The 10,296-nt window shown below is 32.6% G+C and overlaps 1 pseudogene; it reads left to right on the forward strand.

Moving 5' to 3' along the window:
• The first annotated feature begins 659 nt into the window (after nt 1–659).
• LOC145104957 (cellulose synthase A catalytic subunit 1 [UDP-forming]-like) lies at nt 660–9,862 on the forward strand (annotated as a pseudogene).
• The last annotated feature ends 434 nt before the right edge of the window (nt 9,863–10,296 follow it).

Genomic DNA, 10,296 nt, shown 5'->3' on the forward strand with positions numbered 1-10,296 from the left:
TTACACACATACAAATGAGTAAGCACACATGACATCCAAGAGTGACTTTGTACCTTAATGAACTGCACGCTGATGCTGATCTTCATGATGACGCTGATAATGTCTTGAGATGTTTGCGCTGGCGGTCAGCGTATAGAGTGTTTGAATCATTAGATCATAAGGTGTGACCTTACAAGCTCATTCGAGAAAATGAAAGAGAACCTACTGCACCAGTTGTGCAGCCTGAGTTGAATGAGTATCAGTCACAGAAAGGAAATTACAGTCGGACTGTTAGCTAAGCTTAACCTCGAAGGATTAGAAGGAACAACCCTGATGAAGAAAGTGAAAAAGATGGGTACATGTACAAAGACTTCATGGATGCCAAACCGCCAAGTCTTTCCGGGAACCCAACACCAGTGGAGGTTATGGACTAGATTTCTGAGATATAGATGGTGTTTGAGAGCTACGACTACAGCAACAGACAAATGACTATCCTTATAGTCAGGCAGCTAAATACTAGAGTGCTAAGATAGTAGAAGTTGTTGGCTGACACTATGCCAAAAGGAGAAGCCATTAAGATGTCTTGGGAAAACTTTATTGAAGTGTTGAAGATGTAGTACTGAGCTGAACAAGATCTTCTGGAAATCAACAATGAATTCCAGAACCTGAAGAAAGGAAAAATGATTGTCAATGAGTATGCTGCAACTTTCACTGAAAAGATGAAGTTGGTTCCTTACCTGGTTCCTACTGAGCTTTCCAAGGTAAATAAGTTTGCTAGTGGACTACCGGTGGATTTTGATCCAATGGTGAAGCTAGAAACTACTCTAAAAGCAGCCATATGGATAGCTACGAATGTGGAAACCCAGATAAAGGAAAAAGGTCTGAAAACAACTGAACTGGGGAAAAAAGGAAGCTTGAGGGATGTTCTAAGTCCCATAAGAAGAGTAGGTTTTCAAATTCCGTACCCGATGACAAGAGATCGAGGGACACAAATGAAGCAAAGAGGTGTGAAAGGTGTAGAAGAAAGAACTTTGGGCAATGCAAAGAAGAGGTGGCTTGCTACAAATGTGGAAGGCCCGATCACTATCTTGATGAGTGCAAGTACAATGGGAGGGTATGTATCGAATGTAGAGAAGAAGGGAACTTAATGAAGGACTGCCCAAAGAAAAGAGAAGTTGAAAACCGAATGTGTCGCCAAAGCCAAAGGCAAGAGCATTCGAGATGATCATTGATGGAGCAGATGACTAAGATTATGGAGTTGCATATCCGTAGTCCAGAATATGAATTAGCCATCGTAAATAGATAGTAATATGTAGCCCGAGGAAAGACACATAGTCTAAGGTGAACTTGAATAACACTGTAATCGTTTTCAAGAAATAATATAATCCTTAGTTATGATATTCGATGTGTTAAATTACTATGTGAATTTATAGTATGGTGATTTGGAAAACTACGAGGCAATTCGTGGGACGAGAATGAGTAGGTGTAAAAGGTAGTAGAGGCCTATACTACCAGAAGTACATGAATCATAGTTGAATCAGGAAAAGTCACAAGGTTAACAAGGTACTAGTAATTATTTTCTTTTTGTTCATGTTCTTCATTACCATCGTTTTTGTAATGACTAAGAAGATGAATGTATTTCGACCATAGTGGTCATATCGAATTGAGTTCGACTTGAGAAAAAGTTTGCAAAGTAATTTAATTGGTTCTGAAAACAATGATTAGTGTAGAATCCTACTAAAGTCAGGAGATTGAAGAAAAATATAATCAAAGTGATTGATATAAGTATCACAGTCGTTGTTGAGATTAGGCAGCTTGCAGCTATAAGTGCTACATCCTAGAATGTGATTATATCACATTAGGACATGAAGGAATGTATCATCCGTACTGGGATCTGACTCAAAGAGACCTGATTCTAGCTAATGCATCATACGATGAAAGGTCATTAGAGCATGACCCATCAGTTTGTTGCAATAGTCAAAATAAAACCTTATCCTAGGATAAGTTAATTCTAAAAGGAGTAGGAGCCTCCAATGGAGATCGAATTTAGAAGGAAGATCAGGTGCAAGATTGAACACCACCATCAGTAAATAAGTCCAAAGAGTTATGATTTTTACCTATAGCTTAATACCTCGAGTTCTCTCTACATTAGATCCAAATTTCCTTAGTTTCTAGTATACCAACGAATCCATGCAACCCCTAAGTGACTAAAAAGTAGTAGCCTTTGAGTCGAAGCTCTGTCAGTGCAATTTCCAGACTTTTGTCTAGGTTCTCTCTGTAAGTTAAATTACACTCTATATTATTTTGGTGTAATCTGTATTTAAATTCATAGTCATTGTTATGAATTTATAAATAAGATTTGTCAATAAATTCAACGTCATATTACTGGTTGATCTACTTACGGGGATGGTGTACAGGTTGGATTTAGTGAGGTGTTTAAAGTGGGATTTCCAAACAGTATACTCTGTATACCAAACAGACTCTACCTCCGATATGATCCTATTTGGTTGTCCCTTATCAGCTATAGATCAGTAGTCATTAGGATTATTAAGGAATCTATACTATCATTAGTCATAAGGAATTTTAGACTAAGACTTAGCGATAATTATACTAGGTCACATCAAAGTAAAAGTTAAGTGCTAGAGCGAAGCGTTTTCCGATTTCCATGTACTTTAACAAGTGAATGCCTAGTTACTTTCTGCTTACATATAAATACAAGTATTCTAAATGCTTAATTGTTATGTGTGCTATTTAGTTGTGTTTAATATATCTGTGTAATATGATATAGCTATTACTTGATTAAACTATATATAAATTATTACACTTAAAATATGATTAGGTAGTGAAGGGTTGTGTGAAATAGATGATGAGAGGCTATGATAGTTGGTAAAGGGCTGAGTAAAATAATAAATGAGAGGTTGAGGTAAGGACTATGTGAAATAACAAACTGTGACCCGGTGTGCTATAACTAAAGTACTATAGTACTGATGTGCCTACTCACCTACGAATATAATAGTTAGTAAAATGTTGTGCAAAATAATGAGCTATGACCTGTTGTGCTATGACCAAAGTACTATTGTACTGCTATGATTAGATGTTTAAGGAAGGGTAGATGGAAACTGTTGCTGACAAAGATCTTTTAGGAAAGATCCCTCGAGATCATTATTTAAAGATTAGGAAGTGAGGATAACAAGAATGGGTAACTAGGTTATTTATTTGCTGAAAAATATATAATTAAAGATTATAATCTTGCGGGTTGAAAACCCTATGTACTCATCAGGTTTCCCAACCTGATGCACCTAGTTTATTTGTATCACAGATACTTGGATAATGATGTATGTGTCTGCTAAGAGATTCAAGGAGATGTAGACCATTAGTATATTGAGTTGTTGTAAGTCTCCGTTTATGCTTATGTTTCTTGTAGTAGTATGAAATCCCAGACTTTTAAAATATAAAATCTTCTATAATGCCTTGATTTTGATATTATATCATGTCAATGATATTTTGGGACCAATTCCGCAATAAAAAGGTATTAAATAAGCGTAAATAAAAAGTTTTAAAATAGTCGTGAAAATGGGGATGTCATAGAGCTGCCAGAAAGAACTTGGAAATCGATCTTCAAATGATTGGAAATTCAACTCCCTTTGTTTGACACGGTTCATGAATTGTTCTCCGCGATTGATAATATGATTTGTACTGCTAGAAAAAGGAAGTGATAGATGTGATCGCTTGCACAACAGTGTGGTTTCTATGGACGTTCCGAAATAATATGTTATTTTCTAGTATAAAGAGAAGAAGATATGAGATATTTGACTACATAAGAGAATTGTCGTTTTTCTGTTTTAGTAATCATAATAGAAAACTCTTTTTTAATTGGGTTTGTTGGATGCAACAACATTTAAACTTTTTCATAATTTGTTTTTGTTCCTAGCTCTTTGCTAGTGTTCTTTTTAATATATGGTTCCTTAAAAAAATAATAAAAAACAGCCAAAACGGTTCCTGTGGTATGCATTTTCTCAAGGATTTATTCCAAATCATAACTTTTTTCGATTGGTGTTCATTTTGACCATGCTTGTATGTGGAAAAACTCTCTCCCCAAATTGAAAAGACTATTATACCCTTCTTTTTTTAATATTAAATATATATTAAAAATAAATGGGTCTCTCTCTCTCTCTCTCTCACACACACACACACACACAGAGAAAAAAAACACGAGACGTATTTGCTCATTTCTCATATTCTCTTCCTCGCTCACCCACCGTCACGCCATCAGATACTCCACTACCGCAAAATCACCACCACCATCTCCGTCAGAGACAAACGTCGATACAATCGCATGTCTTCACCATCTTCGTGGTGAAAACATGGAAGGTCGATTTGAATATCGACGATGAAACCCAAATGAAATCAATGACAAACTAAGTGAAATCGGACATAGAAATCAACCTATCGGAGCCATCCTGGTAGAAATCCATACCTTCTACAGTTTGCTAGAGGTGGTGGTAAGATTGATGCTGACTAGATGGGTCCATTTTCCCGTAAATTACCAGCAGAAAATAGGAAGAAAACCCTTTGTTATAAAAAATTTTGTTGCTTAGAAATAAAAACAAATTGATTTTTCTGTTTATTTCTTGAATCCGAATTGCATGTTCCCTTAACTAATTGATGTACATGGTTGGGTAAATGTCACACCCAGCTAAAGCGGAAACACAAGGAACAACAATACAAAGGGTTTCATAGCAAAAGATAAAGACAACACCAACCATAGTATTAAAAAGCGTTACAATTTACAATATCTTTTGAACAATTTTTAAAAAGAAATTAAAATGTATTAAAATAAAATAACACACGAAAATGCTCCTATAAGTGATGTGTCCCTACGTGCCACTTACTCGATGATTCTTCAAAAAGCATGTAAAATGAGCGGTCAACTACCGAAATAGTTGGTGAGTTCACAGATTTACAAAAATAGTAGTATATGAGTCATAATCAGAGTTTTAATAAAAGTTTCCATAAATAAGAGTACATTACTAAAATGAGTAAATAAGTCTCGTAGCTAAAATGAGTAAATAAGTTTCGTTGCTAAAATGAGTATACAAGTTTTGTTGCTAAAATGAGTATACAAGTTTTGTTGCTCAAATGAGTATACAAGTTTCATTGCTAAAATAAGTATACAAGTTTCATTGCTAAAATGAGTATACAAGTTTCATTGCTAAAATAAGTATACAAGTTTCGTTGCTCAAATAAGTATACAAGTTTCGTTGCTAAAATGAGTATACAAGTTTCACTGCTAAAATGAGTATACAAGTTTCACTGCTAAAATGAGTATACAAGTTTCATATGTGTATAAAGGTTTTAATTCATGAGTTCACAACCCAAGCCTAATGACCGAATCGTGCCTTATTGAGTACTATGTGTATCGCAAACATAGTGTATAGATATGGTAAAATGCACTCAAGCGAATTGTGCGAGTGGGGAGTTGTCTACCTCCTAATAGCGCTATCCATAATGACCAAGAGCTCAAAAGAGTTAATGAGTTGTGTCAAATGATTCCAGGGACTAACCGCGATACAGTCCTCATGAATTAATGTAGCATACACATACATGCAAAATATAGCAACCAAGTTTATACGAGTCAAAATAAATACAACGAACATAAATAGTTTAGGACATGCTTTTCCACCCCAAAACATTTGAAAACCGAAAATAGGGGGAGGCGTGAATACTCACAATGCTTTGAGATGATGCAAATGACGCCTTGAACTAAGTTCCACTTGTACCACTATCGATTCCTACAACGATGCTACACACTAATGAGTCTCTAATCGAAATCTAATATTAGTATACTTAACTTCTACAATAGAATTATGCCAATATTGTGTCAAATTATGTTTTGTATAAGTTGCAAATACTTTTCTGAAAATTCAGATTTCCATATACCAATTGACTTATTAACATTTGCAAGTGACAAATCCCATTTTGTGTTATTGTTTGTAATGCATTTTAGCACTTCTAAAAGGGATTTACAAGCTAAAAATCCAAAACTAAATCAAATCAGTTCTAAAAATTTCCAAACTTTACATTTCAGTTCTAACTATAATTTAGAACCCTCTTGAATTTTTTCATGATTTTTAAATATGCTTAACTATTTTTCCACCATTTATTTCCTTGAAAACATCACAAAATCGTGAAAAATAATAAACAGTTAATAAAAATTCCCAATCTTTTTGTAAAAATGTTATATAGTGTATATAAACTAGTACAAATACTCAAATTTATTTTCAAATAGTTTAACCCGATTTTATAATTTTTGTGTGTTTATTCTAACAAAAATAGAGATAACTAGAAACAGTTTCTAAAATTTTCCAAACTTTTTGTGCTAGTGTTATTAGACATATAAAAGCTGGGAAAAATATAAAAGTTGGTTTCCAAATAGTGTATATATTTTCTTTGTTTTATTCACTTAAATAAGCATTAATTCGTGAATAATTACTAAACAGTAAATTTAAATTACCAAACGTGTATTAAAATTCATATCCAGTGTATATAAGTTGGGAAAACTACCAAAATTGATTTTCATATAATGGAGTCTGAGTTTTGGATTTATGTGTATTTAATGTAAGAAATATAACATAAATAGCAAAAGGATTCGATAATTCTTCAAAAGTTTTGTAAAATTTTTAATTGATATATAAAAACTGGGAAAAATATCAAAACTTCTTTTTGAACAATGTAACCTATTTTTATGATTTTTGTCTATTTATTCTATTAAAAATGAAAATAAATACTAAGCTATTTAGAAAACTGTCTAACCTTTTATATTTGTGGTTAAGATGGAATACACGATGTTATGAAAATTTCTTGTAATTTGTAGAATAGTTGAACTATTTTTTTCTGATTTGTTCTGATAAATAAGAATTAATTCATGAAAAATTAATAAACAGAAAGAGAAATTCATTAAACTTTTTATTCATGATTAATATGTATTATAAGATATTCTGGTAAAGGTTTATAATTTTTGGACAAGTGTAGCTATTTATTATCAATTTAACCATTAAACCTTCATTAAATAGGGAAAAATAAGAAATACTCATGGAAAAATATGTAAATTTTCGAATGTAGTATTTATGATGTCCATAAAATGTAAAAATTATTAAATATGGCTTTGAACATTTATAACTTAACTTTACTATTTATTTCTCTTCTACAAAAATAAATTCAAACTCAACCGAAGGCAGTCACTTAAATCCATGAAACTTCATGAAACGTCTTTAATCAGTGTATGGGTAATATCAGAAATTTTCCAGAATTTATTGAACGTAAAAAGTATTTTATATGAATTATTGCTATATTTTCTTGTAATAATTATAATAGTTCGAGAATATTAATTTATCTTCTGAAAATTTGCAAAACTTTTCATTTTGTTGGTGGGATTCTGGTAAAAAGCGGATTTATCAGAAAAGAAGTTTTAGATATTTATTTGTGAATAAATCCTTTATGAACATTTTTGAAAGCTTTTAACAACAAACTTTGATCATCTAGCATCTAAGCTTCAAGATCATCACATGCATGTTGGTTTGAAGACCATTAATGAGTTTGAAATGTTCAAAAGTCGTTTTTGAAAGAAAACTTAGAGTGCATGTGGTGATTTTCCACCAAAACTTGTAGAAAAGTGCATTATGTTGATTTTGACTTAGGTTTTGGTCATGGGACTTCATCATTTTCAACATGCATGTTGTTTTTGGGTGAAATGCTACCACCATCATCATCAAAATCGTATGTGTATGTATGTGTTCATGATTTTTCATTAGAAATGGGTAGAAGAAGAAGATATGCATGAAAATCTTAGTGAAATGAAGGTAAAATTAAGGGAGAAAGAAGGATTTTCGGGTTTACCTTTAAGAACACTTCTAGATGATGAAGATTTAGTGTTTAAGGTGTGTTCTGGGACGTATTTTCTGGAAAATTTTGTGAGTTTGAGAGAGAAGAAGAATAGAGAGAAAATGAAGTGGTGGTGTTGGAAAAATGAAAGAGAATGAGGGATATGGAATGTGGAGAAGAAGTAATTAAGTAGAAATGTGGGTTTTCAAGTAAGAGAGAGAGAGAGAGAGAGAGAGAGAGAGAGAGATTCGAATTTAAGAGAGAGAAAAGAGGATATTTAATTTTTCTTCAATTAATTTTATAAACTTCTCCAATTCTTTTATAAAATTCCTCCAAATTTTATAAAATGTGTATTTTAAATTAGATTTGTTAATAACTCTTGAGTTTTTAGCTTGTGGAATAAGGTTAAATATCAATGACCCAAATTTTATTTTCTATTGATTATATTTTCATAATTTTAATTATTATTAGATAATATTATAAGGTCCATAATTATTTTTATAGAATTCTTGATGTTAAACTTTATAAAGTTTAGGTTTTAGGGCTTTTAGGTTTTAAGATTTAATAAATCATTAGATATCAAAATAAGTTGAATTTTTGAGACTTTAAATTATTTTTGAGTCTTATAACTCTTTTATAGTTATAAATAATGTTTGTAATTCATTTTTGTTACTTTATTGGCATTTCTATGTAGTGGTTCCAAGATTCAAGTGAAATTGAAGAATCAAGTATACTAGTCCTAGTTTCAACTTTGACTTAAGATCCTATTAGACTCTGACCTAATTTCTACTTCTAGGTCAAGGGCATGATGTGTGTATATGATTCATGAAAAGGTGTTCAAGTCAAGGAATGACCCGAATTTGAATAGTTGTTACAGTTAAAGCAACTATAAAAGTCACGTATCAATGTGAAATCTAAGTACACTATCCTTCGATTCTACTTGTTTCCAAGTTTCTAGTAGGTTATAACTTAGCTCTAGTTACAAAGTCTAGTATGTGTCATGCATGTATGTGCAACTAAGTTTATTCAAATCTTGAACTGTCTCAAATTTTGACGGTTGTCACAGTAAAGATGATGAAGCCATGTTTCTTTCGTACGACATCTTGGGTGCTTATGGAAAGAAGATCTATATGTTGGAATTGATTTACATAAGTCATATGCTAATCACAATATCGTCTTCTTTGATGTGCGTTTTTAATTTTACAAAGTCAAACTTAAAACTTTTCAAATTCAAATTCTGATCTTGTTCGAGATTACAAAAATCAATTTTTGACATTTATATTTTGTATATATTAACTTGAAAGGGTTGGATGGGATTCAGGGGTCAGTTTACGTGTGGACACTGGGGAATGGTTGTTGCTTCAATCAACGAGCTCTATATGGATACCACCTCGTTTTAACAGAGGTTGATTTAGAAGCAAATATCATTGTGAAAAGATGTTGTGGTTCACAAAAGAATTCGAGAAACATTAACAAAAAGTACATGGATAAAAAAGTAGTGATGAAAAGAACGATATCTAATACTCCGATTTTAAACATGGATGATATTGATGAGGGTGTTGAAGGTTTGACTTATAGTCTTTCACATTCAACGTTTTAGCTGTGGCTTGTTGGTCTAGTTCCATTGATGTTTACTAAATTCTTTGTTTTTGAAAGGTTATGCTGAAGATAGATCGTTACTAATGTCACAAAACAACTTAGAGAAGCGATTTGGTCAATCTCTTGTATTTTTTGCTGCAACTTTCATGGAGACGGGGGAATTCCCTCCACTACCAATCCTGCTACACTTTTGAAGGAAGCAATACATGTTATTAGTTGTGGTTATGAAGATAAAATCGAGTGGGTTAAAGAGGTAATTTCCCCCTTTTAGCTTCCCAAATCTTGTTGTACATCATCACCGGAAAAGCAATAATTTTGTTCTTAGTTATTTGTGTATAAGCAGATCGGATGGATTTACGGGTCTGTGACAAAAGATATTATAATTGGATTCAAGATGTCATAGCATGTTTTTTAAAAACTCGATGCGCATGGCTTGGTTGATCGAAATACACACAATTGTGTCAATGTTTGTCTCCGACGGAGATGGTGGCGATGATTTTGGGTGTGGTGTAGTATCCGATGGCATGACGGTGGGTAAGGGAAGAAGAGAATGTGAGAAATGGCCAAATGGATCTCGTGTTTTTTAGCTGTGAGAGAGAGAGAAAGATGTGGGCCCATCTATTTGTAATATTTAGAGTAGATTTTACGAATGGTCCATATGGTTTGGAATAATCTGCACACTTGGTGCTTGAAACTGTTTTTAATTCGGACGGTCCCTAGGATGTATTTTTTTGTTGCCCGTTGGGTCCCTGATAGACCTAAAATGACTATATTAACCTTATTTGTTTTCTATTATTTTTCTGATTTATTTTTATATAAAATAAATATAAAAAATAT

Source organism: Lactuca virosa, chromosome 4, assembly GCF_052849685.1.
Source record: "Lactuca virosa cultivar CGN04683 chromosome 4, Lactuca_virosa_CGN04683_v6, whole genome shotgun sequence".
Classification (NCBI taxonomy): domain Eukaryota; kingdom Viridiplantae; phylum Streptophyta; class Magnoliopsida; order Asterales; family Asteraceae; genus Lactuca; species Lactuca virosa.